General features: G+C 38.7%; 1 protein-coding gene across 3 annotated transcripts in view; it reads right to left on the minus strand.

Moving 5' to 3' along the window:
- The window catches only part of LOC113013015 (guanine nucleotide-binding protein G(I)/G(S)/G(T) subunit beta-1-like), a 31,902-nt gene extending 11,660 nt beyond the window's left edge, over positions 1-20,242 (minus strand). Inside the window, exon 1 of one of the 3 annotated variants that reach the window (XM_026153537.1) lies at positions 19,789-20,242. The gene's annotated coding sequence lies outside the window, so the exon portion shown is untranslated. Of the gene's footprint in view, positions 1-353; positions 521-1,071; positions 1,155-19,788 lie in introns of those variants that run through there. The other 2 variants (XM_026153536.1, XM_026153538.1) reach the window with 2 other exon arrangements.
- Positions 20,243-21,835: the final 1,593 nt, after the last annotated feature.

Genomic DNA, 21,835 nt, shown 5'->3' on the forward strand with positions numbered 1-21,835 from the left:
AGAAAAGCCAGGGATCACACAGTATCTTTTAAATCCAATCTGTGAGGCCCAGACAAAGTCTCAGGGAATCGCTTTCTAGACATCTCAAGACTTGTCCTCGCCAGCTTGAAACTGTTACCTAGCAACAAGCACTAGGCAGCTACTTTAGGCTTAAGATAACAATTTTGAGGATGATGCTGAATTTGTTCTCTCTCCCCTCCCAAACGACAGCAAACCCTTGGGCAAACATCTGGCCACAATGAGCAGCTGATAACCATTTCTTCAGAATCAAGGCAAAAATACATTAAAACAAACAAAACAAAAAAAAACAAACAAAAAAAAAAAACACTAGGCCATGCAGGCCAAACACATACCCCTTACTGACTGACAAAACGGAGCAAGGATCAAAAGTCCAGATATCAAGAAAGGAACAAGACAGACCAAGAAAGCAGCAGTTTCACTGCACTACTGAAACCCCAAGGTGCTGAGATGATGGGCTGGGACTGACAAAGCTGTCAACGTTCTGGCCTCGGGACTCTAAACTCTCCTCCAATGTCATCCCTGTAATCCTGGGACACAGTTGATTCAGCTCCTCAGCCAAATCCGGTTAAGACAAAACCTGCTGATGATCCTAAAAGCAGTGGCTATCTTGCTGACCCCAATCCTCTGGTTAACACAGACACTTTCACTATCCACAGAAAGATGACAAATTCGACTTCAAAGAAAAATACTATAACAACAATGAACCCTAGCTCAGAAATTCTACACTGACAGAAGATTAACTGAAGTGATACAATCATTGCTACTTTCAGCACCAATAAAAATTTAGGTGCCAACACAAATCAGCAGACCAATTCACCTGCTTAGTGGGGAGGAAAACAAACAAAAAAAGACCCCATTTCATTGAAATGTGTTATATTTCAATATGAAGTGATTGTCTTCATTAGGGTTTCTCCTATCTTCACTTCAAAAATACAAACTCAAGATTTTATAAAAATTTAATATTTAAAGACAACAACGTAAGCATCATTACTCCCTGGTGTGTCAAACAAGCTAACGAACACTACCATCTGCACTGCAAACACATCTTACCTTCCTGTTTATCTGGGTTTCGGTCCTTTGTCCTAAAGAGTGTCGAGACCTGAATGAACACTTTACCCTTCAGGCGCCTGACATCTTAGTAGCTACCTGTCACCTGATTGGCTAGTGCTGTAAATGGGTCTGCATCTAAGCAAGTCCTCTTAGCCCCCTAATCTTGATAAAAAGGTCTCATGGTAATATCACAGGCTAATTCTTGTCTTCTCTGCACTAACTCTTTAAGTAATCACAGGTAAAGAAACTAAAACTACCAGTGGACTTTTTGCAAAGATATTGCAAGTTCAGATTTTGCAACCTGAGCATAACTAAACTGTAAGACAAGCATTTGAAAAGCGTGAGGGAGACAAAGGATGCATCCCACTGGTTGATAAAGTCTAGGTTATGGTTAGTGGATGCACAACTGGCAACACAGCTGAAGAAAAATCAGTCCAGCTGCGATTAACCTTCCTATAAAGCCTATGAATTATTTAAAAAAAAATTCCCTCCATTTACTTATTCTCATTTTAGTCGTTTCTATAAAACCTCATGAAAGATCCAATTCCCTTTAACAGCTATTGCAGTAAAACATGGTGGGCACTGAGTTTAAAAGAAAGGTTTTTAGATTCAATCACTGCTGTTGGATCGTCCTTTTCTGACCCTTAATGTTCTATTTTTTTTTGTGTGCGTACAAAAGTGTTCTTCCTTTGTTCCTTTACAACAGTCAAACACCATTGTTGTAAATCAATACAATGAGCCACAGATCCTGCCCCCCCCCCCCAAAGAAAAACAAACAAAAAAACCCAAAAAAACCCAACCCAAAAAACATACTAGCTCCACTGCTTTCCCATGGCCTAGGAACTTTTGGGGTGAGTCTGCTGTGTGAAACATTGTTGGCTGTTCACACGAGCCTTCTTGCTTCCAAATCATTCACAACTTCTAGCTACAATAATTGTCCAGATTTTAAATGAGTGTAAGACAGAGGACAATCCGGGGGGGAACTCTGGAGCTCTTTGTCAATCTTTAACACATATTTTTAAGCAGTTTCTGAATTAACTTAACTTTGTTCCTGCACATTTTTAGATGGGAACACAGACGATGTAAACATATTAGCCTTTTTTCATAATCATTACAGTGATATTAAATTTCTGCAATCTAAAAAAGGAACCTACAGGTTCAGATTTAAATACATCCATGTAATCTACACAGTATACCGTTTTAGACTACAGATAACATATTACATAAATAATATGCCTGTATGTGTAAAATATAGAGCTGTACAAATATGCTAGAACCATTCAAATGTGCAAAAGCTTGAGTTTAGTCCTGATGTTGCTCTCATGTGAGGCCTACAGCTATTGTCATTTCTTTCTTTGTTTTTAGGGGCTTTCTGTCTTTAGCAAGTGAAACACGTGGAGTTGCCAGAGGTCAGGGGATCAATGTAGCGTGTCATGAACATTTCACGGTTTGATCCTTGAAAATTTTGTGCATGAATGAATTAAAATTTTGGTGTCTGAGCTCCAAAATAACAGCCTCTGAAATGCTAAATTTATTCAAATGGTAGAAATTTATAGAAGTCTATTGGCAAAAACGTAATATCAAGCACTAGTTGAGATTAGAATTAGCATAAAAAAGGTGTGATTCAGAGGACTCTTTTCCCTTTTGCTGGTGGTGGGAGTGTTGAAACCACTGGCAGCCCAACAGATAGAGCCTCGACTTCACTGCCTTCTCTTTCTGCCAGCTATTTTTAGAGAGGTGGTGGGGGAGGAGGAGTAGAAAGAGGAGGAGAGAAGCAGACTTCACATTTTCCAGCCACTCCTATCAGCTCCGACATCTCGAGCACAACACATTGACAAGGAGAGAGGAAGTGTAATTTGACTCCATACACAGAGACTTCATTGGTATTTCTTCTTCCCATACACAATGATCACAAATACAGCATCCATTTTCACAGCATACACATTTATAGGTCTTTATCAGATGTCATCTCTGCTGGCGTTTCATTAAACAGTATAATATACGATTCCCCCCCCCCCCCCCCCTTTTTAGTTGGTAAGCCTATATCTCAAAACATTTCAAAAATATTTCTTGAGAAGGAACGAATTTGTGGATTTCAGAGAGCAAATTTGAGTTTGCTCAAATTTTGAGTCAGAGTTAAATTTTAAATACAAGAGTTACCTCATTAAAAAGGCCATCATCTTTTTACTCTTGAACATTTTTCCCTTTGTGATTTTTTTGGAAGTGACTATGGCAATATTAAGGAAAAAAAATAAAAAAAAGTTGCTAGTATAATTTATGCCAATGACACTTAACACTAAATACAGAGAAAACTAATCAAAACATCTGATAAATTATCAAGTGTATATCTTAATTAAGACATAACAAAAAAAGTAAGGCATCACAGGTGAAGGGACATGCACAAAATGGTCTAGTGTGAGGTGAGGCAGCAGATTTTGGGGTAGACAAGATAACTCCGTGTGATGACAGTGTCCTCGTGCACAAGGGGATATAGACAAGAGAGGCAAACAGGAGGACAGAGCCAGATTAAACTAATGAGAGTGAACAAGCAGAGGACAATTGGGAGGGTAGCTGCTAATTAACCGCTTGGTAAAGGGGAGCAAGGCCCAATATGCTTCATGGCATCCAGGACTAACAAAGAAAGATTATACCTATCCAGCACTAGGGCTGCACGATTAATCGTTAGAAAATCGCGATCTCGATTCATACTTATGTGCGATCTCATTTCCAAATGACAACGATTTTAAACAAAAAAAACAAAAAACAAAACAAAAACACAACAACAACAACAACAACAACAACAACAACAACAACAAAAAAACAAAAACAAAAAACAAAACGACGACTGTACCGCATTTTGATCCGGGACGTACTCTGCATGAAAACAAGCGCTCACTCTTCCTGCTCAACAAATGACAAGGGCGGAGCCTTATACCACGTGATACAGAAGCTGTGCCGTGTGATGCTAAAATTAGCAGGGAAAAAACAACGGAGAACACGTCAGGGATGACGAGAAAGTGACAGGAGAAAATCCGTTCCGGTCAACCACCCAAACATCAATAACGGGAACCTTATACACCGCTTCCCTATACCCGTCGAACTCAAAGAAATTACGGAGGCTATCACTTATCACCCGACCAAAGATTATGGCTCCCATCAACACTGTGCAAAACGAGGGATTTAGGAAAATGATCAACACCCTAGACAAACGCTACACAGTGCCGTCCCGCAACTATTTTTCTATTGTTGCACTACCTGCTCTATACACGCAGTGTCGAGCAACGGTGGAGACGGAATTTCAAGCAGTACATTTTGCGGCAACAACAAAACGTGAGACATTTGTTGTTTTTATGTTTATTTATTGTTTTTATGTTCAGTCTCAACTGTTACGAAGTTGATGTGCAGTTAATAAGTGCAATAAATATTTATACTGGAAAAGAAAATCGTGAGAGAATCGTGATCTCAATTCTAAGCCAAAAAAATCGTGATTCTCATTTTATGCAAAATCGTGCAGCCCTATCCAGCACTGGGTTGGTTTTTTTTAATCTTTCCAAAAGCCAGATATATTCCTATAGACCTCATATTTTCATTCACAAATAAAATGCCAAAAAAGACAAGTGAATCTTATAAATAAAGACTAATGCACATATAAACAAATAAATAGAAACAATGTGGAAAGCCTGTACACTGGTGCAACAACAAAATACCTCTTCTAATTTCTTAAAAATGAATAAACAGGTATTCCAAATATTTACAAAAAAAAAAAAAAAAAAAAAATTATTTTTTACATTTCTAACTCTTGCCCAGCTCGGAGACCAAGACAAAAAGCCATGTATTAGGCACAAAGGCAGGGTGGTGGGCTAAATAATTTACACCCTCCTGCCTCGATACCAGCTGCCCCACCCTTTTATTCCTTCGGGGCTGCTCCCATCTCACTTGTCTGATTGTTCCTGCCAACTTGTCTCAAGGTTTTTTGTTTTTAAATTCTTGACCTTTAATGTGCCTCTTAGGTTGAGGCAGATTTGCTGCTAGTAGAAACAAACCGTATGAGCTGCAGCACGGTATGGATGGGGGCTGCTCTTGCTCGCAAGCCAGTTGGTAGCTGTCTAGCTGTTGCAGTGCCTTAGCTACTGATCATCTGTGTCAGCATGCAGCCTCCACCTTGATACAAATGCATAGATTCTCTAAGCAGGCGTTTCCTTTTTAAGGGTGTTTCCCTAGCTGTGCTCGTCTCTCTCTTCCCTTTGTCAAAACATTTAGCGGATGTGGCGACAGCACACACACACACTTACAAATACACTTGCTCGGTGGTTTCTTCTATTACAATCGTGTTTGCCATTGTCCATTTATGTTTTTGAACCAGGCTATGGAAACAGGTTACTCTGGAAATAATAACTGGCAGCATTATGCTAAAGGTGAATATAAAATCGAAGAAGAAAAAGAAGCAGATCAAAGAGACCGAGGGGAGGGTGGAGATCCAGCAGGAGGCAGTGTGTTGAGAGTTACAACACCAGAGGATAGGCTAGCACTTCACACAGAATTAGGTCAGTCTGACTTAGATTAGACCTGGCCCATGCTCGTAAACAAATAATCAAGACCGAGGATGCAGTGGGACAGGTCACTTGTAACCATCATGTCAGTTTCTGTATTTACTCTTAGCTTGGCAGCCCATGGACCCTTCCATGTGATGTCACAGAGTTATTATTGTAACAGCCATTACATTTAATGTTATGTTAACTGGCACTATAAGACCTACTAGTTTAGAATAGTGTAACCTGGATATTTTTTGTAACTATAATTTACACAAATGGCCATTAAACATCCCACATGCAGGACTAAACAAACAGATACAAATTAATATGTGTTATAAAGACTTCTAAAAAAGAAAGAAAAGACCTAAGATTGGGCTAGATTATTTTAGCATCCGCTGAGTCTAATGCTTAAAATCGCAAAGGAAATGTGCCAACCAAGGACTGAATTGTGTGTGGTCCATTTATTTTTCCCTTTTTAAATAATTATGTCTGAATTTTAGTACGTTTCCTACAAAAAGAGAATTTAGTAATGGTGGTGCATGCTGCAGCTATAATTCACACATTTTGCAAACACTTCCCATGCAGGTATGGTAGTTGTGAATAAGGAGGTCACCATTCAATACAAAAATTCTCTAAACGTGTTGTACTCATTTCCTTTGGTACTGTAGGCAGCATATAGGCAACAAGTCTACCAGAACTGAAGACATTTGGCTACAAGTGTTCTAAGTCTGTCCTTAGCTGTTGGAGGAGAAACCACACAGGCAAAAACTATACATGGAAGAATGCAGCTGCCAAGATAGCTCTACTCATTGATAAGTCAGAGTCTATGGAGGGACTTTGCTTTGGAGGGGGGTGGTGGGGTGATGAAAGTATGACAACCGATTCAAAAAGGCAATATACAAACGATATTATCCAGTACTTCAGATGAGGAAAGGAAATATTTTTAGCAAGCATTTAAAAGACTGGCTCCCAAACCTGTTCAAAGAATTTAAGCCGAGTGAACTTCAATTCACAGTAACAACGCCCAAATCCTCAAATCCAACGCCCCAAATCCAACGCCAGGTCCTCAGCACAATATCCAACATGTTTAGTGTGAACTGGACAGAAAGATTAATTAGTCCGATACTCAATATATGTAAGTGGTATTTGACAAATACTAATGAACGTTGTAATTTTACAACAGTAGAATGTGTAGCTGAGAGCATTAAGACATTTCTTTGCTGCAGTTTTATTCTTACTGGGTGACAATGTTACACTACAGTCAAACAGACTGAAGTGTTTGCATGAAAACACATGCAACATTACGCCAACAACCCATTTCCAGTTATGTGCTTTGCATCATTGTGTTTGCGGATAGTTTTACATTGCTAAAAAAAAATCACACCTGGTTTAAAAACGCAGGCTGTGTAAAAGAATGTCACCGTTGCTTCTGCACAAGTGTGTGAAACTAAAAATCTGAAAGTTAAAAAAAAAAAAAAGGAATATTTTTCCCCCTGAAAATACACACTAAATATGCATATCATACCAAACCTACTCCCCCCGAAAATGTGATTAGATCCCTCTCTGATTTCGACATTTATATCTGGAAGAAAGAAAAAAAAGGTTATGTGGTATTTTATCTGGGTTCAAGTCAGAAAACGAAAATGGCAGATGGTTTCCCTAAAACCTGGGGAATGCACTTCTAGGAACAGCAACGGCTTTTAGAAAACTATGTGGAGAGGAGCTACCTTATTTCTTCCTGTCTATTCTTTAAACTTTACAGCATTTAAAAAAATCCTAAACCTTTGCTGTTTGACATCAAGTTAAGCCATGACAACTGGTTACACTGTAGGAGATGAGCATAATAATTGAGACATGCTTCAAGACTAATGTTAAAGGCTTTGGGCCATATCAGAATGAAAGTAAAAGCAAAACTGAGAATTTTAACGTTCCACAACAGTCAAACATTTGTGTGACTGGTATGTCTACTGAAAAATGTTTGAGGATTGTCGCAACTGACTACCATCACAGTACATCTTGATTATTTCTAGAACATTTGTTTCATTTGGATAACCAAAAAACAAAACTTTATGAATACCAATTCAAATACGTATATAACTGTAAAACTTTCTATATTTAAATGTTATAGTTCAATTTGTTCGAGTATAAAAACAGGCAAAAGATACAGTAAGTGCATGATTTCTAAGTCTTACTGGTGGGCGAGGGTCTAAGTGCTGTGAGGTAGTGATCCATTGTAAATGTAACTGAAACACAACCAGGTCACAAAGGAAGAAAGGACAAAGGGGGTGATGATGCAGTAACACAAGACATAAGGGAATCGCTCCTGGACATTTTTTAAAAGCTCCACCAATCTCATCCACTTTGTCATTTTCCAACACACCATTCAGCTCTGAGCGGCTTGTTTACAAGGCAGCTACAGCACTGTGGAGCAAGAAGTGATTCCTTCCCCTTCCCTGACTAGCTAGCATCAGTATGAATGAATGCACTATGAAATGGTTTTCACACCGGTGACACGAAATACCAGAGTTTCAATACCATATTATTATTTTTAAGACCATTTCTGTTATTACTGCACTGTTGTAATTTATATGCCACATTCAACTTTCAAGGATTTAATAAAATGTATATAACTGTACTGACATCACATTTGATAATTTGACTTGGGAAAAACTAAAGTGAGATTTTTGCATTTTTATGACCATTCATTTTACTTTTACCAATATAGCCCACTGTTTTGTAACAGTAAAGGGACACTCCTTGGTTAACACAAACTGTTAAGCACCTTAAGTGCCTTAGTTTTTAAGTTGTTAATGTTTTCTTTGCCATTACCATTTTTTGAACATACTAGAAAATAAGTCAGAAGGTCATGTAGCATGTTTGAAGTTGAATACAAACATAAACCGCTGAAACATCAGCAGAGTCACTAGGGGAAAGAGGAGAAAACCCCAAAATAAAGTCAAGTGAATAAAATGCTTAAGCAGTTATAGTGAAACCCACGACCAACACAGGACTTGGTACTAGAAAAAAGAAGGGGGAGCATAACCACTTTTTATGTTTACGCAACTAAAATTAACATGAAAGATTAACTGTGGATATTTCTGCACTTTCACTTTATACTGTGCCACTAATGATATAAATTAGATGACGGGGAAAGGTTGACAAGATGGGGATTAGTACTTAAATCACTGTTTGAGAAGGTGGGTTGCAAATCTTTCTGAGTCTCAAGAATGGCTGAACTAAATATGAATAGCCTTGGGCCTCATAACCCATTTTGCTCCAATGAATGTAGAGTAAAGTCCTGAGGCTACAAATGAGTATGCATAAGATGGCACAGTTCTGATTAAGTGAGCAAGTGGAGGTGCAAAAATCAACTGTAAGATTTATTGAAAAGAAAAGAAGTACAGTACACAGACTTCAGTTACCCCAACAGTTTTGGAAATGTACCACAAATTCAACTATTCACTATTATCCATACTTTTTCGCCTCTGAAACACTCATACTGGACGTTAGGGCTGCCACGATTTGTCGACTAGTCACAATTACGTCGACTATCAAAATCGTCGACGACTGATTTAATAGTCGACGCGTCGTTTGAAGCTTTGTAAGATCCCAAAAGACGCAGGAATAAGTAGCAGGATTTAAGAGTGTAATAACGGACTGAAACAGAAGATGGCAGCACTGCATGTACAAGGATGCCAGCTGCCATTAAACCCCGAAGAAGAAGAAGAAGAAGCAGCTGTGTCCCAGAATTCATAGCGTGGCCCAGCTCAGTTTCCAACAATGGCGGCAGCTAGTTAGTTTTAATATTACTCTTATTATTCTTTCTGGGTCACAAAATAAACGTTTAACATATTTTCAGCCGAGAATGTAGCTGTGTAAACCTCAAATATCGGCTCAGTTTATCAGGACACCACATATTTTCAAAAGCGCTCCGACGTTTTCGGAGACGTCTGTTACCCACTAGCTCGATAGCTAGCCGGGGGCTAGGTCACTAGCGCGGTGAGAACACCGGACTCCCGGCAAATTGTTTTCAAACCCACCGCCGTCTTTCGCTACTCAGGTTAAATATATATGAGTCACTTAGATAAATTAAAAATGTTGTTGTTTGGCTTTTTTTTTTTTTTTAGTATTTTATTTGTTCCTGAGTAAATCGGTTTGTCTGAGATTAAAGTTATAGTTTTTACACAGCTGAATAAACGTCAAGCAGACAGCTGATTATCAGAAGTGTGAGATGCTGGAGAATATACTCCGTTGTCCTGTTATATTTTAGATAGCAAGGAGTTTATTAAACTTCACCGAAACAATCTGTAAATTTCATTAAAATTGAATAAACTATCATCTTGTCTTTATTTTTAGTTAGCACCTTAAAAGCTTAAAGCTGTAAGCTAATGATAGTTATATAAGAGCAGATGCTGCTGGTGCAATAAGCTGTAGTTTTACGTCCAGTGGATGATGATCTGATTAGTCGACTAATTGCATAAATAATCGGTGACTAGTCGACTATCAAAATAATCGTTTGTGGCAGCCCTACTGGACGTACACAGACTGATATCCCCACAAACAAGATATTTCTCTATGTATGCTTTAGAATTATAATATGTACCAAGTCCACTAAAGCCAATTTTAGATATCAATTATTTTAAGAAACCCTCCCCCACCAATACTGTCAACGGCACAATGCACCATTTCCTTGCTTCTGTTACTCAAAGTATACTAATCAATGCAATCAAAAAACCAACACTTTATGGAATTTATGTTCTGCATGAGCATTACACTGTGACCAATCTGGAGAAGTGAAGGCTCTGGTAGTGTGAACAAACATCTTACAGACAAATTTTCTATCCAGCTTAATCTCTATAAGATAAAAATGACCACTGCACTACCAACCCATTTTGGGTGGAACTCAAGTTTCTATATCCTGGATTTCTGGCATGTAGACATAAGAATACCATCAATCACAGGGGGATGAACATGTGTGACTCTGCACAGCTGCCAAAAACAGATGGCTTTATGATACATTTCTATGACATGAGATGGAAATCCATAAGCACTCCATGTCTCAGGATGCTATGTCCAACAACATAATTAATTACTAGGTAAGCTATGTTATTTTAAAGCAAACCCCCCCCCCCCAACAACAACAACAAAACACAGTTAAGTTAGTTGAAACTAAATACTAGCCCCATCTACTGCTTTCTTTCAGCCTGAATGCAGCAGTCAAAGTGTTAATCCTCAAGAGCACTTGGAGATTTTTTAAGCTAATTTGGATATGAATGAAATTTTATAAACACACCTTTTTGCATTGTAATAGTTTAGACTAATGTTCGATTATTGGCTCCAACTCCAGCATGATCAGCAATGTCTGAACTGGAAGAAAAAGCTCATCACCACATAACAACCCCACAGCAAACAAACGCTGTGGAGGTGTAATTACAGAGTGATGTTGAATAAAATGCCTAACCTTATTTCATTTGTAGAAAAAAGGTTTGTCTAATATCCTACACTTTGTTTTTTTTTAGATCTTGGACAAAATCTAATTGAAATTTCACAAAATAAAAGTCTGAAAACCCCCCCCAAAAAACCCAACAACAGCAACTATGACGTCTGTAATAATTTGTAAAAAATTGTAAAGGAACTATTTTTATTATTATTTTTAATTTGAATCAGCTGAGAAAACTTTAGCATAATTGGCTAGCTGCCAATGTCTGTTGGTAAAGTTACTATTGCAAAAAAAGAAAAAACATCAGTGGGGTAACCCTAACCTTACTGAGTGAACAATCCACTGTTTACTGGAGGTTTGTGGTTTTAGGGTGCAGTGCTGAAAAGGGAAGGGGAAGCCTAAATTAAAAAAAGAAAAGAAAAATCGCAAGGCATAAGAAAACATATTTCCTTTTACAATGATTCATCTTATTTGCACAATCATTACAATGAAAAATTTACAACAATACAACTCAACCAATTACCCAGCCCTACATTTGAGTGTTCTTTATATATGCTGTGTGAACCATCCCTTTTACTGGACACGATTTTGTATGCATGCACCGTCAGTGTGGTTGGCCTGTGCTGGTAATGTCTGATGATAGGGGACATAACATCAATGCGACTGACAGTAGTGTTTAATTGATTGATTAGTGAAACATTCCATGATGCTGTGTGCTCTTTTGCTAGACAGAAAACATTGTTGGTAGAAATAGCAGGCATTTTTCAGACCACATTTCAGAACAAGATGCTCTCAAAAGGCAAACCTAGCCAAAAACAAAACAAAAACTTAATGCACATAAGCTGCTCTGCAATATAACTGATCATTACTAACAAGAAAACAGAATTCTAACATGAGGCTCAACCTTTAAAAAAAAAAAAAAAAAAAAAAAAGAAGAAAAAAAAAAAGCTATTCCTAATGCTCAGAATTTTTTCTGACAATAGCATCGAGAGGAAAAAAAAATATGCCTGTTAAAAAGATAAGATTGTATATGTCAAGAAAGTTCATGCATTTTAACATTTACTTGCTACAAAGCTGCACAACCATCTTTTCATACTTGGATATAAATGAGTTAATAGTTAATTAAAACTGTAAGGGGGGGGGGGGGGGGGGGGGAGGAAAGGGAGGGAAGGTCAGGCTAGCCCAAAGCCAAAAGCATGACTTTATTTAAAGCATAAAATACACTCCTTTGATTGCATTAATAATCACACCCCTCCCCCTGTGTTTTCTCCCCAAGCTTCCAAGAGAGGAACAAGTGTGTGAAGAGTCACATGACAGCTACCCCACTCTTGCTCAAGTGACTGTGGCCTTTCTTGCTTTGAAGAGGAAGAACACTCACTAATAGTAGCTGTCTTTCCCAGTCATCTCGGGATTCAGGTTTAGTCACATTTTCCCTTTGCAGTCAAATATAAGGGCGAGAATGTAAATAGACACAGAGATGGTCTCTATTCAAACCAGATCAGGCGGTGAAATCCACATGCAAAAGACGGCCAGAGTTTGTTATGGGCTTGTGGGAGGGTTACGGTGTAAGTGATGACAGTGATGGCCAGTGTGTGGGTCACCAAGCGGCTCTGGTGCCACTTACTTTGAATATTCAAAACAGTGGCTAAGACCTTTGGGCCAGCGGTGACAAGTTATGTAAGCATAACAGCACCTACAGTCAAACTATACACAAATCTAAACAGTGGGAAAGGCTTAGGAAGAATTTTCGCTGTAATATTGACACTTGGGAGTGCCTGGAGCTATAAAAAAAGACTAAGAATGTTTGCCAAGACACAGATTGAGAAACAAATCTTTATTTGTTACTGCACACCTTTCATAAGTAATCTGTTCTTGCCACTACTTAAAACAATCTTTACTGATAAATCAATTACAGTACCAAATAAACTTTAAATGTTCTTTTATCCAATTGGTGAATGTTATATAACGGATCATGTTCAATATAACTTAAATAATAATAAATTTGTTATGTTTAAAATTTTACAGTTCTGTTAGTGAGGTTAGCAGATGGCAACCTATGTCAATGATTCTGTTAACAAAAATGTATGAGACTTCTGAGAGGAAGATCTGAACTGAATAGAATACTTTAAATTGTATAACCTATAACAATGTAAGGCATTAAAACCAACTCCAATATGCCTTTGATTTATTTATTTATTTTTAAACCATGACTCAAGAAAAGCAAATCATTTTGCGTTTAAGTTGTGATTGTGTTCAGGAAATGTAACATCCTGGTGTAAACCACTGTAGCTGCCACTTTAGGGTAGTGACACTTTTGAGAGAGCTGGCCTGCATTGCCACTAAAGGTAGCAGAACACACACACAAACAAACACAAAAATGTTCAGTTTGCAGTCTTAAAATTCATTTTTTAAATTGCCTTTTAAATTATAACTGAGTGTCCAGTAGTGTGTTTCCAATGATGGGCAAAAAAAACCAAACAAGAAAAAGCAAAAAAACAAAACAGATGTTTGATATAAGTTACAAGTGCTACATTAGATAAGGCACTGGATTACCTGTGACCTGTTTCTGTACATAAAACAGGAAACTGGGCTCTGGATGACATGGAATTTGCTTCATGTTGCCATCGCAGTTCTTAACGCAAACATTTTCTACATGTTGACAGTTTTCTCTGCTATGCATCAGTCACATTAATTATGGCAATACATTTAGATGCATAGCTCACTGAAAATACCTGGCAAGCAGCTGTACTAGCAGGGCGAGTAGCACAGAACAGATCTGGGTTTTGTGTATAAACAATCAACGACTACCGTACTTACTTCCTGGGCCATTACCAAGTACTACAACTTGAGCAGGGACTTTTTAGACAGGAAAATTGGCTCAGAAACTGAATATAAACCTAGGTTCCTCCAGATGACATGCGGGTAAAAGGCCCAAGTTTCAAAAAGGCTTTAATGGCTGATGAAAAATTCCTGCAACTAGAAAAGGCTAAAATTTTCCTCTTTGAACTATTCGAGGAACTTTTAATGCAGATGTTTTTGATTCTACTGTTGGGCTCCCTCACTATAAACCTTGCTGTGGTAAAGAGGGAAAGCCCTGCTGTTGTTGTGGGTGTGCTGGCATTTGCACTCAGTGCCAAGTTTCATAATCTTTGTGAATAGCTCTAAAATTTGAATTTGGAAGTTGTACATTGTAGCCTTGAGACTTCTATTAACACTTAGTGTTAATGTATGCCTGCATCTGTGCTCATATGTATATGGCTGAAACACATGTTTGGTGTGCATGCAATTAATAGTTAGATAACTTGCACCAGTGGATGCTAAGAAACTTATTATCTTCTGAAAGATATTGTTAGAACAAAGCTGTACTAGCACAGCGATCCCATCACAGTCTTTAGCTGCACATTTGCTTATGGATGATCAACACACCCTGATGAAACTGCGCTTGTGCTGCTTTCAGGAGCTGTATTACACAAAGAAGAAGAAAGGATTTAGATTGCTCAACCAACAAGACCTATGAGTATAGTAATGAAGGCATACTGCAGAGGCTGCGACTAATGGTCTTTTAAAATTAATATTCACAAATAATGTCGCTGATAAAGTCACTATTGTGGATGAAGAGAAATACTTATTCAAGAGCTTGGCATAGTACAATGGATAACTCAAGTTCCACGCCCATACTGTTGAGTATTTTTCCATCAACTCTTACATGAAACTGTCTGTGTTAGAAACCAGAACCCCAAAATGCTTCGCAGAAAACTGATTTGTTGTGGCTTGTAACCAACAGTTAAATGGCATGCTACCAGTTTCCCTTAAAGGAAACATTTTACACAGACCCCGTTAAATGTGTCATGATTCCTTTTTATTTTGAAGAAATTGAGATGAATATACAGGCACAGTGAAGTTTTAAGTCAGATATAGGTAGATAGAAATGTAGGGTTGTTATGCAACAGGAAATAATTATTTACCCAAAAATTGCATCTTCAATTAAGTGCAAATAATGCATTATTTCGTTCTTATCTTGAATCTGAAACTCAAACTTTACATAATGTATCCTACGCTTTCTATCAAGCATTGTAGTATACCTGAATTTGCATTTGCACAACTAAGCCTTTTTGTAGTAATACTTGTGTGGCTGTTGGAAAACATCTGAAGTTGGATCAGGCTACAGTAGTTGTATACTTATAACTCCATAACTATATAAAAAAAAAAAAAAAAAGGGGGGGCAGTTTTTCTCACTTTTTTTATTTTAAAAAACTATCATAAATTTGTACAGAATTTAGGAAACAAAATTTCAGTTTTGCAGCAGTACTGTGACTACTTGAATAACACTTGCAATGGCCATGCTAAACAGGACCAGTCCACTGGAAAACAGTGAAAAAGCCATTACAAAGTCGGAAGAGTTCCCCACTCAATAAAACCAAAACTCCTGAACATTCAGCCATTACCCATCAGCTACAACAATCAGGGAATTGCTCAAAAGCATTATATATCCTATATTAACAGGATATAAAATTATCTTGTTTATTAACATGCAAAAACTTGGGGCTGATATGCATAACTAACTACTGAACCAAGGCAATTTCATTTCAATGCAGGCCTTTTATTTCAGTCTAGATGTGATAGGGCTTTACTGACTAAATGTATTGATTACCAACCATAAATGTTATTAAAGAACCATTATTAAACATGTTCTGTGGCACTGAATTGGGACTGGTATATATTCATACTACAGATCTATTAGGAACCTCAATAGAAAAGTTATGTTGTCATGGTGTTCACACTCACTGCTACAATTCTGGATTGAACCAGCTTGTGTGAAGCAGGTTTAAGTTTGCATGTTCTCCCTGGTCTTGTGTGGGTTTACTCCAGGGGCTCTGGGTTCTTCCCACAGTCCAGCACCATTAATGCTATACTAATCTGTGAGTGCATGCGTCTTTTCATTGAGTAAAAGAAAACAAAAACTAACAACAACAAAAAAAACCAAAAACAAAACCTGAACCTACCAGATGCAAACCAAAGATGTGGAGACTGTCACTAACTAAGAAATCATAATATACCATAATGGTCAATGAGACAAAACCACCACCACGTTGGATCCAACCACTCTTGCTTTTTGGTCTCTTGGAGCCACAAGTATATAAAATTTGCATCATTTTGGTCTGGTCAGAAGTTACGTTACAGCCAAGGCTGTCACAAACATACAACACATCTTGCGAGTTCAGGTATCCAACACTTGAATGAAAAAGGTATTTTATCAAAGAGAGGGTAGAGGGGTAATCCTGTGAAGGTATCAATCACTTGTATGTACTTATATGTACGCCCATATTTATTTGGCCCCTCAGCACATCTGCTTTTTACAGTGGACAGTGAAAAGCAGGATCATGCCTGATGTGAAAAAAATAAAAATAAATAAGCACTATCACTAACCAAAGCCACATAATCCCAAAGACTGAAATCCACATATCTAAGAATTTAATCCCATTCATATACAGTACTCCCAGATTAAATGAGGGAAAAAATAAACTGGATGACAATCCCCCCCCCACCCACCCACCCACCCACCCAAATCCCAGGCCAACAGGATAATTATTCAGGTTTTAAACACATGGTCATTATCTTGTGGTGCTACTCACTCACAGCTAAGCTACTGACAAGCTACACTGTGCACAAACTCAGTCTCAAACAGACAATTCTGCAATTAATGCTTTTAGGCAGGCCTGTCGTATATGACTTGTTTCAAGGCAAAGTCATCAATAAAATGCTGGAGAAATTCATGCAGCTTTTTCTATTGCTTTCCAACAGGGCCAAAGAAAAACAGTGTTGGATATATTCAGGGTGCCAATATAGAGTGGGTCACATCCAGGTCATGTGAGCTGATTAACAATAAATAGAACAATGTTTTATGCTTGGTTTGATAACTGGATGCTTTTGGGCGTGCATACAGGTTGCGCTTAACCCAAAAGTGCTACAAATAAAACCTTAACTATTCACAGTATACTGTTCTGCATAAACTTCCTCTTTTATTTGTAGTTTATTACAGGTCTGGCCACAAGCCTAGAAAACCAGACCACTTCATACAAAAACAAATAATGCCATAGATTTCTCCCAAACTTAACTTCCATCAAATCAGTTGTGAGGTATGATGTGATTAGTATGAAGAGATTAGAACTGGAAGTTTTGGATCAGTGTTAAAATAAATCTAATTGTGACTAAGAAATGAATAGGCATGATTAAAAACAAATAGACAAAATGTGTCTGATATACAGGCACACAGAAACAGAATAAGTTTTGGAAATAAGCAGAATACCTGTTACTGCAACAATAACAAAATGTGAAAGAAATAACTTAAAAATCTAAAGAAGCCATTACATCTTTCTCTCTTTAAATTATGTAATCTGTTCTATCACATCCCTAAGCAGCTGTGAGGATTGAGAAGAAACATCCCATTCCCTAAGGTGTGGTTAAAAAATTCTAAAAAGGAAAATAAGTATAATATTAAAATCTAAATAAAAAATACATTTCATATACAGTATTTAAAGATATAATGTAATTTTCAGATCCCCTGATGTTCAGGTTCACAGTCAAGATGTACAACACCCCTTCCCCACCATGTTGTCCTGTAAGTGAGGTGCACATACTGGATTAATCTGACCAGGAATGCTATGAGAATGAAAACGTTTTTAATGAAAATACATTCTGCACATTTTTAGAATGAGGATAATCAATGAGATCTAGCTTGCCAAGCCTAAACCCATCCGATGCTCGGCAGCTGCCTCTCTCTGTCTGAGAAAAAGCGGTGATGAAAAAGGCTTTGAACGCCATCTTGTTCATTGCAGCTGCTTGGGCCCTGAATACAGGAACCCATTCATTCGAGGAGGCGGAGGGAGGGGGCACACTGGCAAAATGAATTCATCTTTGTGAGCCATTAAAAACGGCTAGCTCTCTTAAGAAACGCCACCAATTTTCCTAAAACGGTTGAAAATAGTCTACGTGCGGTCACGGATTTTTCTAATGCAGTATCTCAATACTGCTGGCCTCCAAAGTCCGTATAAGCGCCAGGCTTCATATAGCTCGTCTCGGTGCTGTCGGAGGCGCACAGCACAGCTTCCTGCGACAGCACGTCCAACCTCGCCGCTGAACCCACTTACGAAACATTTCCCGCCGCTAAATACAACTGTTCCAATTCATTTCTATCTTAACCCTCTACGACAGTGTGCCGACTGGGATATGCTGCTTCACCTTTGAGGAAGCATGCCCGTTTTCCGGGCTAGAGCTTGAGATACTATGGAGCGGCGCGGCCCGGCTGGGCACGGTTACTGTAGCTGCTAACAACTTGCACTGCAACGGAGCCGTGATTGAGATAAACAGATTGTCTAATTGGATCTCGTCAATCTTGTTTCCACGCCGTTAAAAGAAGAAGTCTAAAATCAACCTAACTGTGTTCAACCTAACTGACGCTGGGTTAACTCTCATGAAACTAAAATGGCTATGGCCACAATCAGATCCACAGCCGTGCCTGCCCTTTTCCTCGCGATCATACAGCGGCCCTACGGCTTGGTAATCGATGCAAATTCATATTACTTTAACGCGCTGAGCATTATAACGAAAGGCCAAGCTGAAGAACTGGGTGGCTGACTGTTGATTAAACGTGGAATTTGTTAACATATCTGTGCCATACAGTTGCCATCATCTCCGGCGGTTTAGTTTCGATTCACTCACATAAATGCTTTTAGTTCAACTACCCCGTTTTAACATAGCTTTGCAAGTAACTGTGTTTAATTTTTGTTACATTATGTAAATAACAGTAAATGTTGCCTCTAAAATACAACCAACGTGCTTAAAAATCATAAATCAGCAACAGCACCAGTGTTCAAATTCATTATGGATACAGGCATGTTGTCGTCGCTGCCATATTCGTAATTCACACACCCAGATGATCCATACCAGGCTGCAAACGTAGGCTGTGGCCACTGCTGGCTTACTTGTATGGACTGGCTAGGGAATAGTGGGGGTGGTAGTGATTCTGTTGGTGAAGTAGCCATTTTTAGACTCCCTTCGTTGTCAGTTTCATGATGCTACGAATTTGCAGTATGTGTAGTGGTAAATCCAAAATCTGCTCACGCCCGTTTCAGTTGTGTAAGTTTGAGAAGTAGCATTGTGTTTCTTCTTAAACAGCTGGCCAAGGGTTCATCAACAATAAACTGATAGTAGCAAGTGTGCCACCAATTAGCCTATCAGGTAATCCCAGGCTACCCTATAGAGGAAATATGTGGGGGGAAAGGGCCCTTTAAGAGCTTAAAAATGCTGGTAACAACTGATAAATTTTACATCCCGATTGCTGAGGGAAAAATTGCTACTTAGAAGCAGGTTAACGCAGGTAGCTAATTTCTTCAACGAGAGCGAAAGATACCCGGACGTTGGAGAGGGGGTGCGGGCTAACTTAACGAGCTGTCACAATTCACCCTGCTAATTAAGGTTAGCATTGGCCATTAACTCCAACATTGCCGGACAAAGCCATTAGATATATATTATTTGGTTAAACGACACTTTGTTTGAGAAACTTAACCAGTGACCCCCACTCACCGTCTTGGCAGAAACGTCTAGCTAGCTGCAGCTAACTCTAACGAAGGAGCCACTCAACCCAGTTTAACCCTTTTCGTTCCCCGTCCCTGCTTGGCAGCTAGTGAACTGCAGACTTACTGTATTTCCTGAAGCGCATTTTCAAATATCAATACATTTCCTTACCCGCTTTCAATCAAGGGTATCCGTTGTTTATATCACATTGACTGGAAACAGCAAACTCTTGCCTCTCCTCTCTCCGCCCAGGCGCTCAGATTTAGCTTGTTTAGCCACCGAGGAGCGGCACTCCCCGAACCCAGTTTTTGACCCGCCGAGGGGGGAGACACACCGGCACAGAGGCGCAGAGACAAGACTGTGTTCACCCAGACAAGGCGTGTCAGAGTCCCGGTTTAACGTTCCTCCGTCTCAACACAAATTCCAACTCAAAGCAAAAAAATCCCTTCTCGTCTTTCCCACCGTCGTCGTCCCTCTTTTTCTTCCTTCACGCCAGGATCTCAGTCGCTTCTTCCTCCGGCCATCAAACAGCAGAGATGGGCGCGGTAACCCTGCATTCAGGTCTGGGAAACCCCACGTTACGGCAGCGTCACAACGCACGGCGGAGGGGTCGGCGACCACTTCAGATCAGGAAATGCTGCCATCTTTGGTATCTCCAACGTACCTAGAGGGAAGTTTACCTGCTAAAACACTGCTTTTAATTCTAAAACTCGATTAATGTGAAAACTTAAGATAAAATTGGAAAAGCGAATGAGAGTTTTCGAAACCAAGGCAAGGCTGAATAGTGATTTTCACCCTAAGAGAATGCAGCTGCTGAAAGGTACATGGAAAGTTGTGGGGCAACTAAAGAGTGTACATAAAGAGAAACGAAAGTACTTTGGAAAAAAGTAACATTTGAAAATGTCATAAAACAACAACATACATTTCGAGTGAATTTAAAACACTACAGTTGGAAGCAAAAGAGAAAGTTAACTAAAAGAAATGACTGAAAGATTAACCAGGCTTCAGATGATGTCTAAAGGGATTATTTTCTAAAAGCTATAAACAATACAAATAATCTTAGATTTATTGGCGAAAAAATGATGATTGAAAATTTATGTAATTACATATACCTTTCATAATAACTGATGTGTTGTTGAAGTAGAAAACAAAATATAGCATGATGGATATATAATGGCTAAAAGACCAGTTACACTTATAATAATAATGGATTGCATTTATACTTACTGGTCTTACTGGTAATAACGTAAATGCTAACTTAAGGCGATTAGGCATTAACAGCAATACAGCAGTGTTTATCTGGCAGGGCGAACAACCAACTACACGCCAGGCCATGCTTGTACCAGAGGATCTGTCACTTTGGAATACAAACTTGTACAGATTATTAGTTGCTTTATACTGAAAACTGACCACAAATTAATGGATACATTTTAGCAATAACATAAGTGACTATTGTATTCACTGCTATGTTGTTATACACAATGAGCAATGTAAAAAGTTCAAATAAATGTGCCCCTGGCATTTTATTAGACCGGATGCATATCCAAAAGTGTCATGTATTTGCAATATGAAAATGTTATCAAATTCCATTGAAATCTGACCTTCATGCCAGTAAAGCAGCTAGTGTTTCAAATGAACAACACGCTTTCATTTGCAATCCAAAACAGGCAAATGTTATGTTTACTTTCCTGCTAGCGTGCGTGACTAAGTACATATCACGATTTTGCTACACCAACATCTGATGTTTATATATGTTTAACATGTACATTTGACCCTGTATTTTTTTGTGTGTTTAACAAAAACTAAGTATCAAGTAATATGTTCTCTTCTGCTGATCTATCAGTAATGTCTTATGGTTAGTATAAGCTGGTCCTGGAAAAAATCTTGTTGACAAATTATATTCTCTGGGTATTAACTTCACCACAATTATATAAACTGAAATCATTGGGGGTTTGCTTTCTGCTCAGTGCTTATGGGTGGGCCATCACTGCAGCACAGAGATGACTTGATCGTTATCACCAGTAGTCTAGGTAGAGTGCTCAGAAGAGGGGGTTAATGCTCAGCGGGTTAAGGCGTTACTTGGAGACGTGGAACACTTTGTCGTCCTCTGAGACAACAAAGTGTGCACGGGCTCGGTCCGACAGGGGAAGACAACAGCTACTGTTACTTGGCTTGTAAGAGAAATGTTCCCTAGAGAGAGCTACTCTCTCTGTTTGTG

This window comes from Astatotilapia calliptera, chromosome 20 (genome assembly GCF_900246225.1).
Source record: "Astatotilapia calliptera chromosome 20, fAstCal1.2, whole genome shotgun sequence".
Classification (NCBI taxonomy): Eukaryota; Metazoa; Chordata; class Actinopteri; order Cichliformes; family Cichlidae; genus Astatotilapia; species Astatotilapia calliptera.